The sequence below is a fragment of the Oncorhynchus masou genome, chromosome 19 (assembly GCF_036934945.1).
Source record: "Oncorhynchus masou masou isolate Uvic2021 chromosome 19, UVic_Omas_1.1, whole genome shotgun sequence".
Lineage (NCBI taxonomy): Eukaryota > Metazoa > Chordata > Actinopteri > Salmoniformes > Salmonidae > Oncorhynchus > Oncorhynchus masou.
In genome coordinates, this window is record NC_088230.1 from 17209241 (window position 1) to 17235381 (window position 26141).

At 43.4% G+C, this 26141-nt stretch overlaps 1 protein-coding gene across 1 annotated transcript in view; it reads left to right on the forward strand.

Moving 5' to 3' along the window:
- The first annotated feature begins 252 nt into the window (after positions 1-252).
- The window catches only part of LOC135505901 (protein dispatched homolog 1-like), a 73048-nt gene continuing 47159 nt past the window's right edge, over positions 253-26141 (forward strand). Inside the window, exon 1 of the mRNA XM_064925118.1 lies at positions 253-345. The gene's annotated coding sequence lies outside the window, so the exon portion shown is untranslated. The remainder of the gene's footprint in view (positions 346-26141) is intronic.

A 26141-nucleotide genomic window follows, 5' to 3' on the forward strand; every position in this document is an offset into this window, starting at 1 on the left:
GTGTACAGGTACTATTTTTCTTTTTTAGATTTTCGAAACAATTAAATTTGATACATATTCATACATCTTCATTTTTGTATATATATATATATATATATAATATTTCAATTTATCTCGTTATTTAATTCAGGTCAGTTGCTATGAGAGTAAAAAAAAAAATGTTATATCTTAGTCGACACTTCTGCACAACTCTTATTTTGAAAGTCATTAGGAAGAAACGCTGCCTACCGGAAGTTAGAGGCGCATCGTTTACACATAGTGTCTGGTGCTAGTTTTTCCACACACTGCTATTTGATTGACTAACTACACTCAGGCAAGCACCCATCTTTGTCGGGATGAACTAAAGTAAGAAACCGTACACGCTTTTACTCTTTTGTTCTAAATAATCCCTGTGTTATGACTGCTGGCAAAATATACTGCAACAACTAATTACATTCATTGCCCATCCTAGCCTTGCTAGCTTAGCTTGCCATTGCTAGTTATGTGTACATGTAACCTTTGCTAGCTAACGTTAGTTACCTACTGTGAAAAAAAGCATCATGTGTTTGCGTAGGATGCTAGATTAAATTGACAAGACAGTCAATTGACCGCTCTAACAATAGAAATACATGGCATCAGAAGGGAGGCGAGATCAGGTAGGACCATTCTAGCCAATTAGAGGGCAGATAGCGCCATAGAGATAGATAGGACTCATCTTTGTATCTGTGCCATCATACCCTCTGTGACAGCATGTGAAGCGCCACAGAGGCCATCTCCATTTTAAAGTTTCCCATTTTCTTCTTCGTTGGCTGATTGCTCCCAACTCAAGGCAATCAAATTGTATTGGTCACATAAATGTGTTTAGCAGATGTTATTGTGGGTGGAGCGAAATGCTTGTGTTTCTAGCTCAGACAGTGCAGTAATATCTAACAAGTAATATCTAACAATTTCACAACATATACCCAATACACACATGTAAGTAATTCCATTCTCAGGAATGGAATTAAGGACATGTACATATATGGATGAGCAATGTCAGAGCGACATAGACTGATACAATAGAATACAGTATATACATATGAGATGAGGAATGCAAAATGTGTCAACATTAGTGACTAGGGATTTCACGTCTATGTGTATAGGGCAGCAGTCTCTTATGTGCTAGGGGTAGGTATTTAACAGTCTGATGGCCTTGAGATAGAAGCTGATTTTCAGTCTCTCGGTCCCAGCTTTGATGCGGTCCCAGCCTTGATGCACCTGTACTGTCCTCGCCTTCCGGATGATAGCGGGGTGAACATGCAGTGGCTTGGGTGGTTGTTGTCCTTGATCTTTTTGGCCTTCCTGTGGCGTCGGGTGCTGTAGGTGTCCTGGAGGGAAGGTAGTTTGCCCCCGGTGATGCGTTGTGCAGACCGCGCCACCCTCTGGAGAGCCCTGCGGTTGCGGGCGGTGCAGTTGCAGTACCAGGCGGTGATACAGCCCGACAGGATGCTCTCAATTGTGCATCTGTAAAAGTTTGTGAGGGCTTTAGGTGTCAAGTCAAATTTCTTCAGCCTCCTGTTGCACCTTCACCACACTGTCTGTATGGGTGGACCATTTCAGTTTGTCAGTGATGTGTACGCTGATGAACTTGGAAGCTTTCCACCTTCTGCACTGTGGTCCCTTCGATGTGGATAGGGGGGTGCTCCCTCTGCTGTTTCCTGATGTCCACGATCATCTCCTTTTTTGTTGATGTTGAGTTAGAGGTTATTTTCCTGGCACCACACTGTCAGAGCCCTCACCTCCTCCCTGTAGGCTGTCTCGTCATTGTTGGTAATTAAGCCTAGTACTGTTGTCGTCTGCAAACTTGATGATTGAGTTGGTGTGCTTGGGCATGCAGTCATGGGTGAACAGGGAGTACAGGAGGGGGCTGAGCATGAACCCTTGTGGAGCCTCAGTGTTGAGGATCAGCGAAGTGGAGGTGTTGTTCAGTTAAGGAAATCAGTCAAATGTAATCAAATCAAAGTTTATTTGTCACGTGCGCCGAATACAACAGGTAGACCTTACAGTGAAATGCTTACTTACTAGCTCTAACCAATGGTGCGGAAAAAAGAAGGTATGTGTGTGTAGTTAGGAAAGAAACAAAACAACAGTAAAAAGACATTTGAAAAAAAGAGTAGCAAGGCACCTGTTAGTCAGGCTTATTGAGGTAGTATGTACATATCGTTAAATACATTCATTTTGCCCTAATCTATGGATTTCACATGACTGGGAATACAGATATGCATCTGTTGGTCACAGATACCTTAAATAAGGTAGGACTGTGGATCAGAAAACCAGTCAGTTTCTGTGTGACCACCATTTGCCTCATGCAGCGTGACACATCTCCTTCACATAGAGAGTTGATCAGGCTGTTGATTGTTGTCCCACTCCTCTTCAATGGCTGTGCAAAGTTGCTGGATATTGGCGGGAACTGGAACACACGGTCGTACACGTCAATCCAGAGCATCCTACAAATGCTCAATGGGTATTTGGTATTTTATTAGGATCCCCATTAGCTGTTGCAAAAGCAGCAGCTACTCTTCCTGGGGTCCACACAAAACATGAAACATAATACAGAACATCAATAGACAAGAACAGCTCAAGGACAGAACTACATAATTTTTAAAAAGGCACACGTAGCCTAGATATCAATGCATACACACAAACTTTCTAGGTCAAATAGGGGAGAGGCTTTGTGCCGTGAGGTGTTGCTTTGTCTGTTTTTTTGGAACCAGGTTTGCTGTTTATTTGAGCAATATGAGATGGAAGTTCCATGCAATAAAAGGGCTCAATATAATACTGTATGCTTTTTTGAATTTGTTCTGGATTTGGTGACTTTGAAAAGCCCCTGGTAGAATGTGTATGTGTGTGTGTCAGAACTGTGTGTAAGTTGACTATGTAAACAATTTGGGATTTTCAATGCATTAATGTGAGTTGGCAGGCCATGGAAGAACTGGGACATTTTCAGATTCCAGGAATTGTCTTCAGGTCCTTGCGACATGGGGCTGTGCATTATCATGCTGAAACATGAGGTGATGGTGGCAGATGAATGGCACGACAATGGGCCTCAGGATCTCGTCATGGTGTCTCAAATTGTGCATTCAAATTGCCATCAATAAAATGCAATTGTGTTCGTTGTCTGTAGCTTATGCCTGCCCATACCATAACCCAACCATAACCCAACCTCCACCATGGGGCACTCAGCTCACAATGTTGACATCAGCAAACCGCTCACCCACACGACTCCATACACGTTGTGAGGCCAGTTCGACGTACTGCTAAATTCTCTAAAAGGACTTGGGTGGCGGCTTATGGTAGCGAAATTAACATAAAATTCCTCAGCAACAGCTCTTGTGGACATTCCTGCAGTCAGCATACCAATTGCACACTCCCATCAACACTTGAGACATCTGTGCACATTTTAGAGTGGCCTTTTATTGTCCCCAGCACAAGGTCCACCTGTATAATGATCAGGCTGTTTAATCAGCGTCTTGATATGCCACACCTGTCAGGTGGATGGATTATCTTGGAAAAGGAGAAATCTTCACTAACAGGGATGTAAACAAATTTGTGCACAAAATGTGAGAGAAATAAGCTTTTTGTGCATCTAAAAAATTAAGCTCATGAAACGTGGGACCAACACTTTTTTTTGCATGTTGAATTTATATTTTTGTTTAGTGTAAAAATTATTATTATTTTTAAATCAATTGGTATGCCAATATATCATTATTTTATCCAAAAATGGATGTAGCAACTAAGGATTCTACCTTTTAACCAATGTAGGCTTTATAGCCTATGTCAAAGTTTTTAGTTGGGTTTTTCTAAGATGAGACGTGACAGTTTTAGAACAAAGTTGGTTTATTCTGAACGGTCTGGTTTTGCAACTTCTCGTGTCGGCTGTTTTATCTGAAATGTTTTAAATGTGGTTTGTAATTGGTCTTTGATCTTGCATTGTCATTAAGCAGTGACATCACTTTCACTCCAGCCATTTATTTGAACACCTGCATGTAGGGTGTGAAATGGTGAGGGAGTTCCAATTTCAAAATGAATTCACCCACGAGCTCGGCTTGAAGTCATTATTCTTGATCTTTGTTGGTTTCCTCATACATAGAGCTTGCCGGCTTGTTGTCCTACAAAACGGAAATGAGTTACCTCTGGGTTGTTCGGCCATTTGTATGGTGAGAAAGAATAGGGTTTTGGGATAAATGCTGAAAAACAGGCTTAGGAGATCTAATACGTTTTGCTCTCTGAGATAATCAGTTAGTTAATATGTCTGAATTCTGAAGCCTTTCTGTGCTTGTTTTGATTACATAAATTCACAAAAGTTATGTTAGCTGGTGAAGATTATAGAACAAAACGTATAAGATCTCCTAAGCCTGTGTTTACCACATACCTTATTTTCTGCATTTATCCAAAACCCCCATTCATTTCCCCATAGGCTTTGGCCAATGAGCCATGACGGAGTTAGTGCCTACACAAATACTCCATTACTATTGCTCTCTATTGCCACCACTACCTGAAAGTGCCCCTTGCTTCCGACTCTTTGCAAGGAAAACTCTTGGTAGGAGCACTAATTTAAATAGACTCCTTTGACGCACACACCCAAGGCCTCCAGAAGTACCTTTTTTGGGCTCATGCTATGAGACGTAAAGAAGGAAGGGTGAAACCCCTGATTTAATGTAATGCTGCCTCGTCCAGCTTTATTACAAACAGAACATAAATCACAAAAGAATGGGTCTGGCTGTGAGGGTCAGCTCAGTTCTGGTATATCCATTAGTTCTAGGGGGCTATGCCAATGTAAACACAGCTTGGCTATGCTAATTGAAGGGCACTTGTAGTTGGGTACCCCACACTGTAGTTTGTTGGTGGAAGTGTTTCTTAAGCATTAACTCAATAATCCATTTCTAATGCCTACTTAACATTATGAACATGAAAATAACCAACAGCTCCCTAGCTGAGTGTTTGCTGTTCTAATTGGGTAACTAGGCCTAGTGCTTGAGGGACTGAGTCAGAGAAGACTAGTAAAGGGCATAGTAATCACATCACATATTTTTGCCAGCTCTTTCACAAATGTAACAATCTCCAGGTACAAGATATACTTCAATAACATTGAAACTGGGTTTTTATTTAAATCTTTGTTAGACCTATACAATTCAGATTCATACACATTAGTCTGGCCTAACTTTTGTAAAATAATGTTTCCACAACAGAAATAACCAGAAAGCCGGCTTTTATATTGTGTGAGTGGTTAGCCTACACGGACCCAGGGAGAAGGAACATGCATGTATTTCTTTTGATGCAGACATTGAGACATGAGCCTTGCTCTGTGGCCCCTGTCCCCCTAGGGCCTAGAGCAGTGGGATGGTTCTAGCACAGCCATGTGGCTTCTCCTTGCTCTCCACATCATTAAAGGAGAATCCCTGAATCTGAGGCCCAGGGAGTCCCAGTAGGTCTGTTTGCCCAAGCACAGATGCTTCACAATTTACTACGGGAGTAAATTGTACAGATGGGGGGTCTTCCTCCTGGGGTTACACACTATCCAGTTCCCAACACGGCTGCTGGATGACCCCATTCTTCACCCCCTCTAGATAAAGTTGTTGGGATTGAGAATGGCCAGCCCATTACATCACAGACCAACAGTTGAGAAAACAGAATGGGGTAGGCTTAATTTCTCTTGTGGCAGAACTTCACCTCCTGCTCTCTGAACGTAAGTCTGAATGCTGGGTTTTTGGCTATACCTGCTATTGTCTCCACTCTCTGAACGTAAGTCTGAATGCTGGGTTTTTGGCTATGCCAGCTATTGTCTCCACTTCGGTCTTTGAAAGAACTGGAAAGGCAATAGCCAGAATCAGTTGAGAAACAAAACATGAGTGGATTCTGCATGCCATTAAATGGATGATGTGGTTTTGTGTTTCTCAAATGGTCAACATTGAATTCTTAAACCTCTAATGTTTAATAAATGGTAGTGATACAGTTCAATGCTTTACATAACATGTTGTCTTTGCAGTTGAACTTATATCATCTTAAGAGGAATGCCGATCCCTTTTCTTCTAGAGACTTTTCCCTTATCCACTCATGTCACTAACCTATGTATTGTACAGTGTTTCTGTTATATAGCCTTCTGAGGTTAAAGAACGCAGAGAATCTCAGAATATTCCACTGATTAGAACTCTACTTTGCAAATGTTGTGTTTTTTTTTATCAGTGATTCCAGAGACCAGTGGAATGAGATCATATGCTGTCAGAACTGAAGGTCAGAGCACAGAGATTACATTCTGCCTTGTTCTGAGAACCTTTAATACATTTTAAACAGTCCCCTCTGCATGTTTCACATGAATACAAACAGGCCAGTCAGCTGCCCTAAGGTAGGCTCAGTCTTCACAACAGTTTCTATTGTTTAGTCGAATGGAGTATGTTTGTATTTTAATCCTTAAAAAAATAGTTTGTTCAAAATCATAAACTTAGAGTAGATCATTCTCAGGCGATGAAATCCACACAGAATTGAGCTGTTTTCAACTATGCCCACAAGGGGGTAGTCATATGCCAACTCAACGAGAGAGTTTGTCTAAGCTGTGGTAGGAGAAACCCCAAGGGGGGTAGTAATATGCCTTAGCTTGTAAGTTTTTTTGGCAATGGCATCATCAACCAATTAATGTTTACTTTTCCTCATGAACACCAAGTTAACTGAACCAACAAAATAAAAATGTGGATATAAAATCATGTGATCAGGCCTGAGGTCTTTTGTGGACTGCTGTGAGGACAATAATCTGAAAAAGGCATCAACTCAGAGATATACTCCTGACTGGTCGTAGGGACTTTTAACGTGAGAGGAGGGGAGCACATCCTGGCTGGTGGATAGGGAGGGGTGGTCGAGGTTTCCTAGATGCTGGAGAGGGGAGCACAACCTGGCTGGTGGATAGGGAGGGGTGGTTGAAGTTTCCTAGATGCTGGAGAGGGGAGCACATCCTGGCTGGTGGATAGGGATCGAAGTTTCCTAGATGCTGGAGAGGGGGCACATCCTTGCTGGTGGATAGGGAGGGGTGGTCGAGGTTTCCTAGATGCTGGAGAGGGAGCACATCCTGGCTGGTGGATAGGGAGGGGTGGTCGAAGTTTCCTAGATGCTGGAGAGGGGAGCACAACCTGGCTGGTGGATAGGGAGGGGTGGTCGAGGTTTCCTAGATGCTGGAGAGGGGAGCACATCCTGGCTGGTGGATAGGGAGGGGTGGTTGAAGTTTCCTAGATGCTGGAGAGGGGAGCACATCCTGGCTGGTGGATAGGGAGGGGTGGTTGAAGTTTCCTAGATGCTGAGAGGGGAGCACAACCTGGCTGGTGGATAGGGAGGGGTGGTCGAGGTTTCCTAGATGCTGGAGAGGGGAGCACATCCTGGCTGGTGGATAGGGAGGGGTGGTTGAAGTTTCCTAGATGCTGGAGAGGGAGCACAACCTGGCTGGTGGATAGGGAGGGGTGGTCGAGGTTTCCTAGATGCTGGAGAGGGAGCACAACCTGGCTGGTGGATGGATAGGTTTCCTAGATGAACCTGGCTGGTGGATAGGGAGGGGTGGTCGAAGTTTCCTAGATGCTGGAGAGGGGAGCACATCCTGGCTGGTGGATAGGGAGGGGTGGTCGAGGTTTCCTAGATGCTGGAGAGGGGAGCACAACCTGGCTGGTGGATAGGGAGGGGTGGTCGAAGTTTCCTAGATGCTGGAGAGGGGAGCACAACCTGGCTGGTGGATAGGGAGGGGTGGTCGAAGTTTCCTAGATGCTGGAGAGGGGAGCACATCCTGGCTGGTGGATAGGGAGGGGTGGTCGAAGTTTCCTAGATGCTGGAGGTGGGCCTAGTCTTCAGGGAACCGTGACCTATTTCCTGCCCCTGGGCTTAACATTCTGCATTGTGTCCAGGTGCTCAGAAGAAAAATGTGACCCAAAATAATGAAGTATCTGTAAGAATAGTTCGTTTTTTTTAGATGATTGAAGATGGCTTGTGTCTTATTGTGGAATGCCACTGTAATGTCAACCATATTAAAATGCCTGTAGCCTAATAAATTAATAAATGTTTAAATTAAGAGAGGGAGAGTAAATCACTAGAGACTCAAAAAAAAGTAGGGCCAAAAGTTTTGTTTTGTATCTGCTTATCAATTTAATTGGTCAATAAAGAGGTTTCATTAACAACTAAAATATCCTGGGGAAACGCTAATGGTTAAACGGAGCGGTCAGGGCTTTGGTATGGCTCGTCCTCTTAACAGACAACTGCTCCCTTTTGTGGACTGCTGTGTGGACTATGGCCTTGATTGTAAATTCCTTGAGTTTAGTATGCCTGGCCAACTCCAGCACAGAACTCACATAGACTGTTACTTTTTCTCTCTCTGGAGTGTCTGTCGTATAGGAGGAGCATCTCGGAAGGGTATCTTTCCAAACCCTCTTCCACCCCGGCCACCGTTGAACAACTGGTCCGGACATCTGGCTCTAACAGCTGTTCATGGCCTCATTTTAGACGCACTGCTGTATATGCCCCAGTCCCGTGGTGGTGATCTGGAGCTATCAGCACTCTCAGGACGCGCCATAGAGCTTTCTTACGGTCATTTGAAATGTCATTTTCAGAAGCCCAATTCCCCTTCATGTTCATTTGTAGAATTGAAGAGATCTTTGGGGTTATTTTGCCAATATTCAATGTCTCCAGTTTTTGAGGTTATTCCTAGTTTATCTAGTTTGGCTCAAGACATCTTCCAACTTGCGGTGACATGGGTGAAACGGACTGGTTGTTGCCACTAAAGGCTTGACTGCACACTTGCCATCTACAGCTGATATCATTGAGTGGCTCTCATCTAGATGAAAAGGAGAGAGACTGGTGGATCTAGCCCCTGCTCCCACTTGAGACAAACACATTGCCATTTCTAATCTCCCTGTAGCGATTTCATACTAAAACGTGGCATGGATAAACCACGTAAAGTTGTCTCTTATGTGGAATTTAGTCTTTTTGTGTAGGAGAACTGATGGGAATCACTATGGAAATATCCCTTGGTTATTGGAAATGCTGAGATTGAGCAAGATTGCATGACTTCAACTGTCAGATTGAAAGGACTGAGACTGGCGTAATTAGACTATATCCAGGCCTTAGATCATCTATGGGAGGATGAGTCAAATCGACCTGAAGTTCCCTGCAAGTTCATGACCCTTTAACTTCAAGCCAGTGGCTCGGGAGGCGAAGCCTACTTAGTGACCTCAGCAAAGTAGCCATTGACTATGTGACAAATGCGTCTTTTAGCATTGTGAAGATAAGGTAAACGGAATCAGTTTGATTTATTTCACCATTGTTTTTGTAGAGGCTCTTGGCCTGTGATTTTCAAGGTAGTGGAACTGGAACGATTTCCAAGATCATTTTTAATAACCGACAGTTTTATATTCAACTGCCACTCTTTTATATCTGTTTTCCTCTCCTTTTCCAAATGAGGAAGAACTCCAAAGTCTCTTCAACTACTTTCACATCCACTTGTCTTTAACCTTCGGTTACAGCTGAATGAATCCCTCATCAATTCTAGGCTGAAGTTTACGATATTCATTTCTAGACGCCATCCTAGGTACTGGGATAGAGTACCATCTTATGTCACCTCACTATATCACAGTCCTCTATTATAAACCTGTCCTTGCTTGATGATCTCTGTATATAACTTCCCTCAGCGTTCACCTGGTACAATGGCATGTGGGTCGTCAGCAGGCAGGCGGATGGGATGGATCCTGGCCTCTACCAGGCAGTATATCACGTCAGCTCTCTATCACAGGGCTTTACGGAGCCCATAATTGAAACCAGGCTCCCGATAGGGCTGCTTCTCTGAATCTCTGCTTAGATGGAAGAAATCGATAGTGCATGGTGCTCCTCAAAAGTCATATGTGAAATATTAGACTTAACCATTACACTCTGCTCTCAGCTATTTGACCTAGGCCCATAGGATAAAGCAGAGAGAACAACGCATGGCTCTGTCTTTCACATTGCCCTGTACTGCCATCTCAGTCTGCGGCGCAGCTGTCACTGTTTGTATATTTGATATACTGGGGATGCTGAAAAGAAACAGGTGTTGTATATTAGTTCCACTGTTTTATTTCCCCAAAAATGTGGACTGGAGTCAATAGAGTTGTCAGAGCACGTTATTGTAATATATGGCTATCTGACTTTTAAATTGACCATTGCTACAAACCATCACCCTCCCCCTTTCCCCCAGGAAGAAAAGAGAGAGGGGGGGGGATAATGCAGTTCAGGTGGACTGACCTCAAAGAGAGATGAGAAAGATGGAAATATCTTTGAAACTTCCCCCCTCTTTCAATGTTTCATTGGTTACCTGCAGGACACACTGTATTCTTTCAAAGTTCTTGCAGGGAAATTGGGAGTTAGTTGGCTAGTATGGAAAGAGCTCTACATGTATTTGTCATACTGTACTTGTTGTAACCTGTTGATAGGACCATAGACCTATAATCAAACTCTGATCTCAGCTTTGTCTGAGCTAAATGTGCCAAATATTCATTCTTCATTACCTGTAAATATTCCATGAACATGAGTGACGTTAAGGAGGATCCAGCCCCGCCAACACTAACCTAACACATTTCCAAAAGCTTGTCTTGCTTTGGCCCGCATGAATGCTATTTGGCTGCGAGGCCTGGGGTTGTGAGGGGTGACTGCATCAGTGTTTATCTTACCGACCCGATCCCCAAAGACAGGGCCTTATTCTCCCGCAGAGAAAAATCTCATTAGGGTTTGTTGCACAAAACACAGAATGCTGATCCCTCGCAGGCTTTTTCTCTGGGACACATGTTTCTAACTGCTGTCTGACCCGGGCTCTTGAGCTTGTCCAATCCCATTTGGCTCATGTGCCTCCGAGCCAGGGCTCAGTTACCCCACACCCATCTCAAAAGGCTATGTTTTTATTTCTCTCACCTTTGACCTCGTCAATAGAGACAGATCCATTTGGTACTGTATAGGGGTGGGGGGTGTTTGATGCATGAACACCTCTTTGTGTAGGTGTTTTGGCCTCTATGTTATTGTGATAAATAATGCGAGTAAAGTGTGAGTAAAGAACACAGTCACAGCTTGTCTTTGTCAGTGGGTTATCATCAGTGTAAGCCTATCCGGGCCCATGAGGCATCCGATCCTCAACTGCCCATTCCTGGCAGCTATGTCTCTTTTGGTGTCTAAAGGCTGTAAATTCAGTCAATGACGTCAGGGCACTGGGCTGACACCATGCATCAAAGACTCACTTTAAATTCATGTCTCGCCTTCCGCCTGAGATGACTCTGACAATCAATAACGCTGGACGGAGGATATAGCAGTCGCCCCCGCTTGACTCCAATCTCAACCATTAATTGAAGTCTGTGCTTTTCGGGGCTGAGGATATATCTTGATGGAGAGGTGACATTGACCATAAAAGGAGGGGAAGAAGTGCACACACACACACACACACTGCAGCAGACTGAGAAAGGTGCTCTGTGAGAGCCCATTAGTGCTTAACAGTGAAAGGCCAGGTCCCCATAGGAATCGGTGGAAGGAAGCTATGTTGAGTAATGGTGTGCGCATGGAATATGTAACTCACTAAAGAGGCACTTTCAGCACCTTGCATGTGATTTCCAAGAGACTTCAGGAGGCTGGGGTTTTGCCTCTTTTTATGAACTTAAAATGTGTTTAAGTTATTCTGTTTTGCCTGTTCCCATTGTAATTTTCTTAGGAGATTAGGCTATTTCCTGTGGTTTCACACTATGGAGTTTTTCCTTTTGTAGACACAGAATAGAAATCAATAACCTTGAGGTTGACCAGTCCGTCTCCAGTTCAAAAAGCCGCCCGGAGGCTGAGAGCCCTCCATCCTCCTCCCCTTGCAGGCAGGATGTTTGGAACAGGTGTTTGGTGACAGGGTCAAGGATGCGTTTTCTGAATAGTGTCTCTGGTTTGTCTGCCAAAGCATTTAGGCCTATGTGGGTATATGGAGGTCCCTAGAGAGCTTGCTGGCCCATGCAGCTAAAGCATATGGCGCCCCCTGATAGACGCCAGAGTCTGTTCTAACTCCCTGTGTGCTGGGCTCAAACTTCAGCATAGCATGCACTCTTTCAAAATAGCAATTAGCCCATCTCATGATAATCTATACTAAAGCTAAGTATGGCAGAACTAATAATGAAGAGACATAGCGATCCCCTTTTTAAAGCAGGATTTTTGTTAAGATCATCTGGTATGCCCGAAATAGCGATACTCTCAATCAATATTCAACCATTTTTGGTTTTACGACGAGTCTTTTCTGAAGGTGTCAGTTCCCAGCAGACTTCTACCTATGAAAGCGTTATGCTTTCTCAATCTCTCTGTACTAGGCATGCCTTAATTGACTGAACCCTTTTCAGTCATTTGTTGATTCTTTTTGGCATCCATTCTGTAGTGAGACCCATTAGAATATGCCTAGTGATGGAATTCAGAGGCTGTGTGGATGGAAACATGGTCTGAATGATCATGTCAGAGACCCATCCACTATAGAGATTCCTCTTCTGTTGGCTTCTCCTATCGTGGCCAGATGGGGCCCTAACCTGCTTGCCCTCTCTATTGCTGACTCATAACCTGAAACTCCGCTTCCATAGCTGGGCTCCCGTCATTTATCACGTCCGAGCTGAAGCCTTTAAGAAAATTGCAGTACTTTAGTCCTCTACGTTTCCTAGTGAAAGGCGTCCAAGAGTCTGAACCCTTAATTCAATAAGAGATAAATTGAAAAAATGTGCAAATGTAAGCTGTATTTGCTGGCCAGAACCTAGGAGTGGATTTCATACCCCCTCATTCTCTGTGCTGTAAATCTTCCCAGAGTTCCATCTGCTTGGCTCCGAACAGTTAAGAAACTGTTCATTAGACTGACACAAACCAGAGAGAACCATGAGGGCGGGAGGTGGCCCTACGTACGCAGGAGTCTTGGATCGGGCCCAAGTGTCTGGCCCCTGAGGGCCTGCTGATTGGGTCACCATGCATAAGGTGGGACTGGGATGGAAAGGCTTCGGGGTCAGCTTAATCCATTTCTTTTGTTTCAGTCAACAGAGGCCTTTGTGAATTCTGAGCCCATCCATAAATTGGGCTGAAAGGCACAGCGGCTGCCAACAAACGATTTAACATGCGTTCCGTCCCCTCAAAGGAATACTGGTTTTGATAGCGGTAGCCAATGTTTTCGCTGAAATTAAGTATTTGATTTAATTGTGGTTTAAAATGGTGCGTTTCATTTCACCACTGTGAGCTGGCTGTTTGCTTTTTTTTGTCATCTTGCACTAGTTTGATGAACGACCAGAAATTTTCCTATGTCAACCAATAGAAGAAACATATTTTGTTTAGTGATTGTTTTAAAAAGCACATTTAGCAGACAGGTTCTGATAAGACCTCTTCACACAGCGAAGGCGAGATTTGGCTTGTAATTTCCTTGGTTGTTTTACGGGCTAATGGGTAGCCCGTAAGGGTAACAGTAAGTACTTAAAAGGTCTTCTCTCTTTTTTTAGTACTGCGTTAAAATCCAGGTAGCAGACAATGGACCCTAATAGATATCTATGTAGCTGTAATGTATATTAACTAATACACAAATCAAAAATATTAACTCAACATGTAAAGTGTTGGTCCCATGTTTCATGAGCTGAAATAAAAGATCCCAGAAATGTTCCATATGCAAAAAAAGCTTATTTCTCTCAAATGCTGTGCACAAATTTATTTACATGCTTGTTAGTGAACATTGATAATTTGCCAAGATAGTCCATTCACATGACAGTTGTGGCATATCAAGAAGCTGATTAAACAGCATGATCATTACACAGGTGCACCTTGTGCTGGGGACAATAAAAGGCCACTCTAAAATGTGCAGCTTTGTCACGTAACACAATGCAATAGATGTCTCAAGTTTTGAGGGAGCGTGCAATTGAGATGCAGACTGCAGGAATGTCCACCAGAGCTGTTGTCAGAGAATTGAATGTTAATTTTGCTACCATATACCACATCCAACATCGTTTTAGAGAATTTGGCAGTACGTCTAATCGGCCTCACAACCGCTGGCCACGTGTATGGCGTTGTGTGGGTGAGCTGATGTTAACGTTGTGAACAGTGCACCATGGTGGGGTTATGGTATGAGAAGGCATAGGCTACGGACAACCAACTATTATAATTTGAAAGCACAGATACCGTGACGAGCCCTGTTGTCGTGCCATTCATCCACCGCCATCACCTCATGTTCCAGCATTATAATTCACAGCCCCATGTCACAAGGATCTGTACACAATTCCTAGAAGCTACAAATAACCCAGTTCTTCCATGGCCTGCATACTCACCAGCAAAGTCACCCATTGAGCATGTTTGGGATGCTCTGCATTTTCGGGTACGACGGCGTGTTTCAGTTAGCGCCAATATCCAGTTACTTTGCACAGCCATTGAAGAGGAGTGGGATAACATTCTACAGGCCACAATCAACAGCCCGATCAACTCTATGTGAAGGAGATGTGTCGCGCTGCATGAGGAAAAATGGTGGTCACACAGATACTGATGGGTTTTCTGATCCACGCCCCTACATTTTTTTTAAGGTATCTGTGACCAATAGATGCATGTCTGTATTCCTAGTCATGTTAAATCCATAGATTGGGGCCTAATTTATTTATTTATATGAACTGTAACTCAGTAAAATCTTTGAAATTGTTTCGTCCACTTTGAGAAGCAATTTCTACCTAAAGCCCTCCTTCCACTGTTGATAGCCGTGGAAGTTCTCAGGATGAAATGGGCCCTGCGGCTTGACAAGTAGACGCCCAATTCGCCCCCCTCATTCTCACAAATGTATCCTACTTTTTTACGAAGTTTGTCATTTCATCGTGTGACGCTGACAGTGGAGCGTTGTGCGATTTTGGAGAACCTCAAACCCAGCTTTTAGATATGCTGATATTATAACAATGTATTTAAGAGTTTCGCTCTGAGTTACTATAACATGCGTTTCTGGCATTGAGAAATATAGTAAGTGCTACACTCCTGTTTTAAACTGATGCTCATTTTGTTATGGATTCCTAGTGAAATGGCAGCTCAGCCTCGCTCAGTAAAGTGGCTGACTTGACGTTGCCCAGGGCCCGTCTTTAGGGTAGTTTTCTTGGTTAAAGAGGGGCTCTGTTTAAGCCACAGTCAAGGCCTTGTGTCAGAGTGTTTACTAATGTGATTCTCTGTAGCACTGGCAGCTCTTCAATCCCCATTTATATGGTCTGTCTGGGCCCTGATTGTGGAGTGTAAAGTATTGAAGGAGCTGCTAGCTTTCTCCCAGACCTGAGATGGAGTCTCCTGTTTTTTTGTACCCTCCTGGCCAGGTCATTACCATAAAAGAGAATGTGTTCTCAAAGGGACACCCTGTTCAATTAAGGCAATATTCCATCTACTCCTCCTCTTCCTCCAGATATCAGACTTTGAAATGTACAATAAGGTGAAATTGTTGTTTTAATGGTAACCTGATGGGACGATGCCTTTTGGCCTCAACTTTAGCTTGACTTTATTTCCCCCCTTACTCTTCTCAGTCCACCCTGGTCTACGTAAGTGATAACAGTGAAGAAAGGCACATTTCCTCAGTTTCCCAACATTTCGTCCAATATGTCTTTTTTTCTTCTTTGGCTCATGACCTCTTTTTGTCAGAGACGAGTACAGTCTTTTTCCCCCCTCTTTCAAAAACAAAAGCTTTTCAGAGGAGCTCTTATGGCCAGCCAGCTTTTTACTGACACACACACTTGGCGAGGAGGTGGTAGTCTTACTTCACCCTTACACTGATGCTGTTCTTGATTGTCCTTGGCTGTCAGAGCAGAGCGGACGTGAGCCCTCTCACGGAAACACCCCAGGAGTCAAGGCCACCTCTTGAAGGTTCCTGCTAGAGGGAGTGGCGGGATTAATGCTGACTGACTTCCCTGTTGGTGCCCTTGACGCAGGCTCCTCCAGGTTATCACCCCACCTTTGGCACTGCATGTGTTCTCATTAGACTGTTGTGGAACCTTGTAGCCATCTGCAGCAGTTCTTACAGCAGGCCAGGCCACTGATTGTGGAGTGTAAAGTATTGAAGGAGCTGCTAGTATTGAAGGAGCTGCTAGTATTGAAGGAGCTGCTAGCAGACCTGAGCAAAAGAGTCTCCTGTGTTTTTCTGGACATGGCATGCTACCAGGCAGCCCCCTCATCCGTTAGAATGGGAGACTGGTCTTTGTCAGTTGTCTACTTGCACCCAAGCTTGCCCCTGAGTCATGTCATTCCTCCTGTACTGTAAACACAGGGATTTGATGGAACCCTGGAGACGGTGAACCCACTGGTTGCCATTAGATGGGAAATATGTGCTTTATCTCCAGGGTCAATCACATTCTTATTTATGGCTGTTGTGATGTTTTCATTGATCGTACTGTTGAAGACATGAACACTCATTTCATCAGCACGCAACAGTTTGATGCATGTTCACTTGCAGTCTGACTTGTCTTCAATCAAATTATACAGACTGCCTGGAGTCATTCAATTCACGCAATGTGAATATGTGCAAATCATTTCATTTCAAATTTATTTTAGAGCACACTTCTAAAAGTAATATTTTCCTATTTTACTCTATAATTCTTTGTTTGACAAACTTCTCACAGGTCACATCCATCGTTGGTTAAGCTGTTCAAAACCCCTCTGGTTAATTTAATCTGTTATTTTTCACTTGGAAACATGAACTTCCTGTTATTCTTTCAAAAAAAGCAAAGAATATTCTAAAACATCTCTCCCCATTCTCATTATGGTGGCTTCAAACATTTTTGTAAAAAAAAAAAAAAAATGCATGCATGCTTTCAATTTCGTCCCTCCCGGCCGCCTCTTTCCATCCCTCTCTTCGTCCAGAAACAGAACCAGCTTTGTTTTTGTAACGATCAGTTAAATTACACTTCCAAAGCTCAAGGTCAGAGCGACTTCCCCTTTTTTGTTTTGATTTAAGTGGCACTTAGCCGTGCTACTGTAGCTAATCAAAAGGATTTATGGGGTGCATCACTTTGGCCTGGAATGAGGGGTGTTTGTTGACACCCTCCTCCGGGTGTTTTGAATGTTTTTTTATTCACCATTGTTGTAGCTGATGGAATGGAAGGCAGGTGGGGAGACCTTCCACTTGTTTGGTAGAAAGCACAACTCTCTCCTTCCGCTTATCCGGAAAGTCCGTGTAAGCTTTCATAATTACATTGATCTTGAGAGAGTTTTACGACCTGCTGACGCAGTCTATCACATTTCAACATGGCACTTGTTAATGGCCCTGGTGTTTTGCATATTCCAAGTTCACGTCCAAACATGGGTGTTTCTCGGGTTTCCTGTTAATTGGGATTTTTCACATGACCCTGAAGGAGAGGAAGAGGAGCGGACAGACAGGCAGACGAGGGGTGCGTTTTTGGGCCTCAGAGCGTTGCCAAATGGTTCCTCTCCTTGATTGAGTCAGAGAGACTGTCAGGCCAGAGGCGTGGACTACGAGAACCAGATGTTGACTTCCCCTCTGTCTCCATAACCCTAAAAACAGATTACAGTATATTCCTGGTATTAGAGGCCTCAATAAAACGCTGTTTCGCAGCATTGTGCATTGTGCATGTTGCTTTTGTGTTTTATTTTCGCTTTAAATGCAGGAAGTCATTATTAGGCCATCTTATCCGAGGAAATGTATCGCTCCCACGAGTTTCCACCCGATCACATCTTTTGGACTGGTTTGAGTGAACACAGCAGAGGCTTGCTGGGTTAATGAGCCTGCCCTCCCTGCCAACCAATGGCACTGCCATCTTTATACCCAGACCTCTGCCAGCCTAATTGTTTACCTTAGAAATAGCTTTGGACAAAACCCTCCAAGCGCCCTAAATCTGTCTTGGGCACTTATTTGGAATTTATGTGTGATTACTTGCCATTAAGTGCCTTGGGAGGGAGGATTCATAATAGAGTGGGTGATGTGGGTAGGACGTCTTAGGCCAACTTACGATGGATGACCACAGTAAATGAAAGTGAGCAGTGAAGGATGGGACAGATTGAGAACATTTGGTCAAACTGCCTCTGGCTGAGCGTCTTAGCCCCTTAAGTCTCCCGGAACGGCAGGTCATTGTTGTGTTCAAATATGCTGACCTCTAATGAGAAGGCAGGTTATAGGGATGACCTGGAAGCGCTTTGTCTGCATCTCCTGGGAACACAAACACCAACAGTATGCACAAGAACAGCTGCAGGGTTGCTCCTTGTCAGCGGATGCGTACTGACACTTATTTGTCATTTCACTGCAAAAAAATATATGGGAGGCATTTTGGAGGGGCTTGCAGTGTGAGAAAATGCAGATAAGGGAATGTGTTGTAGGTGGATAACTGGGAATCAGTCACTCAAATATTTGATATTAAACTTGAATCTAACAGGATGGCTCCTCGTCATGGCTAACCTTTCTTCAGAATTCCTGTGAAAAATGATGTTACCTGCTAATGATATAGCAGTCATTCCCAATATTTGTTTGTCTCTCACCATTCATGTCTATCTTTACAGATAATCAATATTTTGCTAATAGCTATTCTGCCCCCTATGGAATGAAGGTGACGTGTGTGTGTGTGTGTGTGTGTGGTTTTCCTTCTTACTAGCTCTGAGGAAAAATGTACTTACTATATGACTCGCTGTGAAAAGGTGGTAGTCCTACCTAGGTATCTTAAAATGAATGCACTAACTGTAAGTCCCTCTGGATAAGAGCGATGGCTAAATGACTAAAATCTAAAATGTTGGTTTGGGTTTTGGCCTTAAGGTATTTCAGTAGTTCATAGATTCAATATTGAGGCTTGGATGTTATGGTTTGGGGCTGATTTTGCTCCAAAGGGCATCCCATACGCTCCTTTTTCAGACAGCTATTTTTTGATTTGTTTAGAAAGGATTACCTCAGTCTATTTTGGCTTTTGGTGTTGCCTTTTTTTTGGTGCTTTTTTTCTGTTCGTTCTGGGCTTTCATCACTGCAGATTTCCCATGTTGATATCCCCATGTCATCCGATCCCCACGTATTTCTTCCTGTCCTAAAACCCAGTCCCATATGGTGTACAGTGTGACTTTCAGAAGCAATTTACATATCTAGCATGAAATGGAACAGTTGAAATAAGACACAGCGGAGAGATGCTTCTTGGCGCCGCTCCAGGAAGGGCAGCGGTTGTTAATCTGCTTCCTGGGCTTTGCGTTTTCTCCCTGTCCTTAGCTGTTAAGCACTTTAGGAAAATGCATCTTAAGTGCTCTTTCATGTTTTTTGTTGTTGTACTTATTGTGTTTAACTTGCATGTAAATTCGCAGCACAGCATACTCAGCGAAGAGATCAGTGAATGGCGAGGTGGATGCAAAGTGCGAGAGTAATTCTCGATGTAGATCGGGGACTGTAGATGTAAATTAGCTGTAAGCTAAATCTGATGCAGTGCATCACTTCTCACTTATAAGACTTATGTTTTGCTGTACATTGTCACTGTTCCAAATAAACGTAATAAATACATGTATAGGTGACATTCTCTCAAGACTGCCTGCCTGGTTTTTGCTCAGTTTAGTTGAACCTATAGAGGGTGCTTTGGCTTTTGAACTTGAAAGGAACATCGTTTTAACTTTTGATCCAGTACAATTAGGAGAGACATCCATGTTGAATAGAATAAGACAGTAAGCCAGCAGGAATCCAAATGGCTATGACTCATTTCTCAGATGTAAAACAAAATGGTAGAATGCTTTTTAAAAGCAAAAATGGAATAACCATTTCTTCAAAAGTAGTCCACCTCTTCCACAAAGGCTTTCGTGAGTTTATATAGGCCTACCTTTACTCAGTGGTGGAAGAGACCAAATACTGAATCTTCTTCAAACTAAAAACAAAGGGTTCTTTATCTTTGAATTCTATTCAGACCATTGGAAACTCCAATGTAAAGCAGCGCTTATGATTCAGAAGGGAACCGTTTTCTCATGTCATTGCTGGTTTTGAAGTCCTGCTGAAGAGTGCCTCCCCCCGTTCTCTCTCCTTCAGCAAACTGGTCATTTGTTATTTTTTTATCTTCCTTTCCTCTTAGGATTTTGTTGCCAAGGCAATGGTTGAGAAATGCGGCCCTGGGATGTGTGTGTGTGTGTGTGTGTGTGTGTGTGTGTGTGTGTGTGTGTGTGTGTGTGTGTGAATGCGTCGGAGGAATGCCTGTGTTAAACATGGCCATAGGATCCTGTCAGACCCCAAGGCACGGGAATAAAAGAGACACACTGGTGTCTGAGGATGCTCTTCACTCAAAGGAAATGACCCTGCGATACACAGGCTCAGCCCGAATTCCTGCCCTTGTGTTGTCATCGCAAAAGTAAATACTTTGGGCCATGGTTTTGTCGCTAAATGAACAGGCTTTCTTGCGCAGCTTAAAGGGATAATCCACCCCCAGAAAAAATATCATGAAACTGCCAATTTGATGGAAGCTTGTTCTATCAGTGGGTAAAGTACACATTTTCCCCAGGATTTAACTGCAAAGTGGTCCATCTGTGAAATCAGGAAATTGTGTAGGATACGTCATAGCTACATGGTTCTCGTCGCTGGAGATCGGGGATTACACACTCTTATTTCAAAATGCTTTTAATACAATTGCCTGCACTCCAGATCGCCAAATCAGCCAATAGATAGCATCGACATACTTGTATATAACACATCCATCCATTTACTGTGCATTCCGAAAGGAGCTTAAATGGTGCCGGAGGAGATGGCCACCGTTTTACGGTCTCCTAACCAATGTGTTTTTTTTCGCGATATTTGTAAATTATTTTGTACATAATGTTTCTGCAACCGTATCTTATGGCAGAAAATAGCTTCTAGATATCAGGACAGCGATCACTCATCTCGGATTAGACAAAGATTCTTTCAACAACAACAACAGCAGCAGCAAGCAGGACTCACAGGATATTCTCCAAACACCCCACAGGGCAGACATCCCAATTATTCGCAAAAGGAAGCGACACAGAGGAAGAAGAGCCGGATCCCTCGTCCGGACCCGCAGAAGGCAGCTAGGAAAGCTGCCGTTACCGTCAGTATTACTCGCCAACGTGCATCATTGGACAATAAACTAGACGAGGTACGATCACGAATACCAGCGGGACATCAAAAACTGTAATATCCTATGTTTCACCGAATCGTGGCTGAATGACAACATGGATATTCAGCTAGCGGGATACACGCTGCACTGGCGGGATAGAACAGCACACTCCGGTAAGATGAGGAGGGGGGGGCGGCGGTCTGTGCATATTTGTAAACAACAGCTGGTGCACGAAATCTAAGGAAGTCTCTAGATTTTGCTCACCTGAAGTAGAGTACATTATGATAAATTGCAGGCCACTACTTGCCTAGAGAGTTCTCAGCTATACTTTTCGTGGCTGTTTATTTACCACCAGAAAGACAGACCACACTCAGCCAGCTGTATAAGGAAATAAGCAAACAGGAAACCACTCACCCAGAGGCGGCGCTCCTAGTGGCCGGAGACTTTAATGCAGGGAAACTTAAATCAGTTCTACCAAATTTCTATCAACATGTTAAATGTGCAACCAGAGGGAAAAAAATTCGACATCACCTGTACTCCACACACAGAGACGCATACAGAGCTCTCCCTCGCCCTCCATTTGGTAAATCCGACCACAACTCTATGCTCCTGATTCCTGCTTTCAAGCAAAAAAATTAATCAGGAAGCACCAGTGACTTAGTCTATAAACAAATGGTCAGATGAAGCAGATGCTAAACTACAAGACTGTTTTGCTAGCACAGACTGGAACATTTTCCCGGGATTCCTCCGATGACATTGAGGAATACACCACATCAGTCACGGTCTTTATCAATAAGTGCATTGAGGACGTCGTCCCCACAGTGACTGTACGTACATACCCCAACCAGAAGCCATGGATTACAGGCAACATTCACACTGAGCTAAAGGGTAGAGCTGCCTCTTTCAAGGTGTGGGACTCTAACCCGGATGCTTACAAGAAATCCCGCTATGCCCTGCGACAAACCATCAAACAGGCAAAGCGTCAATACAGGGCTATCATACTACACACTCCGACGCTCGTCGGATGTGGCAGGGCTTGCAAACTATTACAGACTTCAAAGGGAAGCACAGCCGCGAGCTGCCCAGTGACACGAGCCTACCAGACAAGCTAAATCACTTCTATGCTCGCTTCGAGGCAAGAAACACTGAGGCATGCATCAGCTGTTCCGGACAACTGTGTGATCACCTCTCCATAGCCGACATGAGTAAGACCTTTTAAACAGATCAACATATACAAGGTTGCAGGGCCAGACGGATTACCAGGACGTGTGCTCCGGGCATGTGCTGACCAACTGGCAGGTGTCTTCATTGACATTTTCAACATGTCCCTGATTGAGTCTGTAATACCAACATGTTTCAAGCAGACCACCATAGTCCCTGTTCCCAAGAACACGAAGGCAACCTGCCTAAATTTGCGCTGCTGCTACTCTCTGTTTATCTTATATGCATAGTCACTTTAGCTATACATTCATGTACATACTACCTCAATTGGCCCGATCAACCAGTGCTCCCGCACATTGGCTAACCGGGCTACCTGCATTGTCCCACCACCCTCCAACCCCTCTTTTTATGCTACTGCTACTCTCTGTTCTGTTCATCATACAGCGCCTTGCGAAAGTATTCGGCCCCCTTGAACTTTGCAACCTTTTGCCACATTTCAGGCTTCAAACAAAGATATAAAACGGTATTTTTTTTGTGAAGAATCAACAACATGTGGGACACAATCATTAAGTGGAATGACATTTATTGGATATTTCAAACTAACAAATCAAAAACTGAAAAATTGGGCGTGCAAAATTATTCAGCCCCCTTAAGTTAATACTTTGTAGCGGCACCTTTTGCTGCGATTACAGCAGTAAGTCGCTTGGGGTATGTCTCTATCAGTTTTGCACATCGAGAGACTGAATTTTTTCCCCATTCCTCCTAGCAAAACAGCTCGAGCTCAGTGAGGTTGGATGGAGAGCATTTGTGAACAGCAGTTTTCAGTTCTTTCCACAGATTCTCGATTGGATTCAGGTCTGGACTTTGACTTGGCCATTCTAACACCTGGATATGTTTATTTTTGAACCATTCCATTGTAGATTTTGCTTTATGTTTTGGATCATTGTCTTGTTGGAAGACAAATCTCCATCCCAGTTTCAGGTCTTTTGCAGACTCCATCAGGTTCTCTTCCAGAATGGTCCTGTATTTGGCTCCATCCATCTTCCCATCCCATCTTCCCTGTCCCTGCTGAAGAAAAGCAGGCCCAAACCATGATGCTGCCACCACCATGTTTGACAGTGGGGATGGTGTGTTCAGAGTGATGAGCTGTGTTGCTTTTACGCCAAACATAACGTTTTGCATTGTTGCCAAAAAGTTCAATTTTGGTTTCATCTGACCAGAGCACCTTCTTCCACATGTTTGGTGTGTCTCCCAGGTGGCTTGTGGCAAACTTTAAACAACACTTTTTATGGATATCTTTAAGAAATGGCTTTCTTCTTGCCACTCTTCCATAAAGGCCAGATTTGAGCAATATACGACTGATTGTTGTCCTATGGACAGAGTCTCCCACCTCAGCTGTAGATCTCTGCAGTTCATCCAGAGTGATCATGGGCCTCTTGGCTGCATCTCTGATCAGTCTTCTCCTTGTATGAGCTGAAATTTTAGAGGGATGGCCAGGTCTTGGTAGATTTGCAGTGGTCTGATACTCCTTCCATTTCAATATTATCGCTTGCACAGTGCTCCTTGGGATGTTTAAAGCTTGGGAAATCTTTTTGTATGCAAATCCGGCTTTAAACTTCTTCACAACAGTATCTCGGACCTGCCTGGTGTGTTCCTTGTTCTTCATGATGCTCTCTGCGCTTTTAACGGACCTCTGAGACTATCACAGTGCAGGTGCATTTATACGGAGACTTGATTACACACAGGTGGATTGTATTTATCATCATTAGTCATTTAGGTCAACATTGGATCATTCAGAGATCCTCACTGAATTTCTGGAGAGAGTTTGCTGCACTGAAAGTAAAGGGGCTGAATAATTTTGCACGCCCAATTTTTCAGTTTTTGATTTGTTAAAAAAGTTTGAAATATCCAATAAATGTCGTTCCACTTCATGATTGTGTCCCACTTGTATATGCATAGTCACATTAACCATACCCACATACTACTTCAATAAGCCTGACTAACCGGTGTCTGTATATAGCCTTGCTACTCTTATTTTAAAATGTCTGTTTACTGTTTATTTCTTTACTTACCTACACACACACATACACACACACACACACACACACACACTATTGGTTAGGGCCTGTAAGTAAGCATTTCACTGTACGACACTCTACTACACCTGTTGTGTTTGGCGCACGTGACAAATAAACTTTGATTTGATTTATTCAGACCCCTTGACTTTTTCCACATTTTGTTACCTTACAGCCTTATTCTAAAATTGATTAAATAAAAATAATCCTCATAAATCTATACACAATACACCATAATAACAAAGCGAAATCAGGTTTTTACAAAATACCTTATTTACATAAGTTTTCAGACCCTTCGCTATTAGACTCGAAATTGAGATCAGGTGCATCCTGTTTCCATTGATCATTCTTGATGTTTCCACAACTTGATTGGAGTCCACTTGTGTTTTTTTCAATTGATTGGACATGATTTGTAAAGGCACACATCTGTTTATATAAAGTCCCACAGTTGACAGTGCATGTCAGAGCAAAAACCAAGCCATGTGTTCAAAGGAATTATCCGTAGAGCTCTGAGACCTGAAAATAGCTGTGCAGTAGCGCTCCCCATCCAACCTGACAGAGCTTGAAAGGATTTGCAGAGAAGAATGGGAGAAACTCCCCAGATACAGGTGTGCCAAGCTTGTAGCGTCATACCCAAGAAGACTCGAGGTTGTAATTGCTGTCAACGGTGCTTCAACAAAGTACGGAGTAAAGTGTCTGAATACCTACAGTTGAAGTCGGATGTTTACATACACTTAGGTTGTAGTCATTAAAACTTGTTTTTCAACCACTCCACAAATGTCTTGTTAACAAATTATAGTGTTTACAAGTCGGTTAGAACGTCTACTTTGTGCATGACACAAGTAATTTTTCCAACAATTGTTTACGAACAGATTATTTCACTAATAATCGACTGTAGTATCACATTTACAGTGAGTCAGAAGTTTAGATACACTATGTTGAACCTGCATTTCAAACAGCTTGGAAAATTCCCTAAAATGATGTCATGGCTTTAGAAGCTTCTGATAGGCTAATTGACATCATTTGAGTCAATTGGAGGTGTTACTGTGGATGTATTTCAAGGCCTACCTTCAAACTCAGTGCCTCTTTGCTTGACATAATGGGCAAACCAAAAGAAATCAGCCAAGACCTCAGAAAAAAATTGTAGACCTCCACAAGTCTGGTTCATCCTTGGGAGCAATTTCCAAACTCCTGAAGGTATCACGTTCATCTGTACAAACGATGGTGTTTATACTTGTGCACTATGGGACCACGCAGCCGTCATACCGCTCAGGAAAGAGACGCGTTCTGTCTCCTAGAGATGAACATACTTTGGTGTGAAAATCTGAAATCCCAGAACAACAGCAAAGGACCTTGTGAAGATGCTGGAGGAAACGGGTACAAAAGTATCAATATCCACAGTAAAACAAGTCCAATATCGACATAAACTGAAAGGCCGCTCAGCAAGGAAGAAGCCACTACTCCAAAACCGCCATAAAAAAGACAGACTAGGTTTTGCAACTGCACATGGGGACAAATATGGTACTTATTGGAGAAATGTCCCCTGGTCTGATGAAACAAAAATAGAACTGTTTGGCTATAATGACCATTGTGATGTTTGGAGGAAATACGGGGATGCTTGCAAGCTGAAGAACACCATCCCAACCGTGACGTATGGGGGTAGCAGCATCATGTTGTGGGGTTGATTTACTGCCGGAGGGACTGGTGCACTTCACAAAATAGATGACATCATGAAGAAAGGACATTATGTGGATATATTGAAGCAACATCTCAAGACGTCAGTCAGGATGTTAAAGCTTGGTTGCAAATGGGTCTTCCAAATGGACAATGACCCCAAGCATACTTCCAAAGTTGTGGCAAAATGGCTTAAGGACAACAAAGT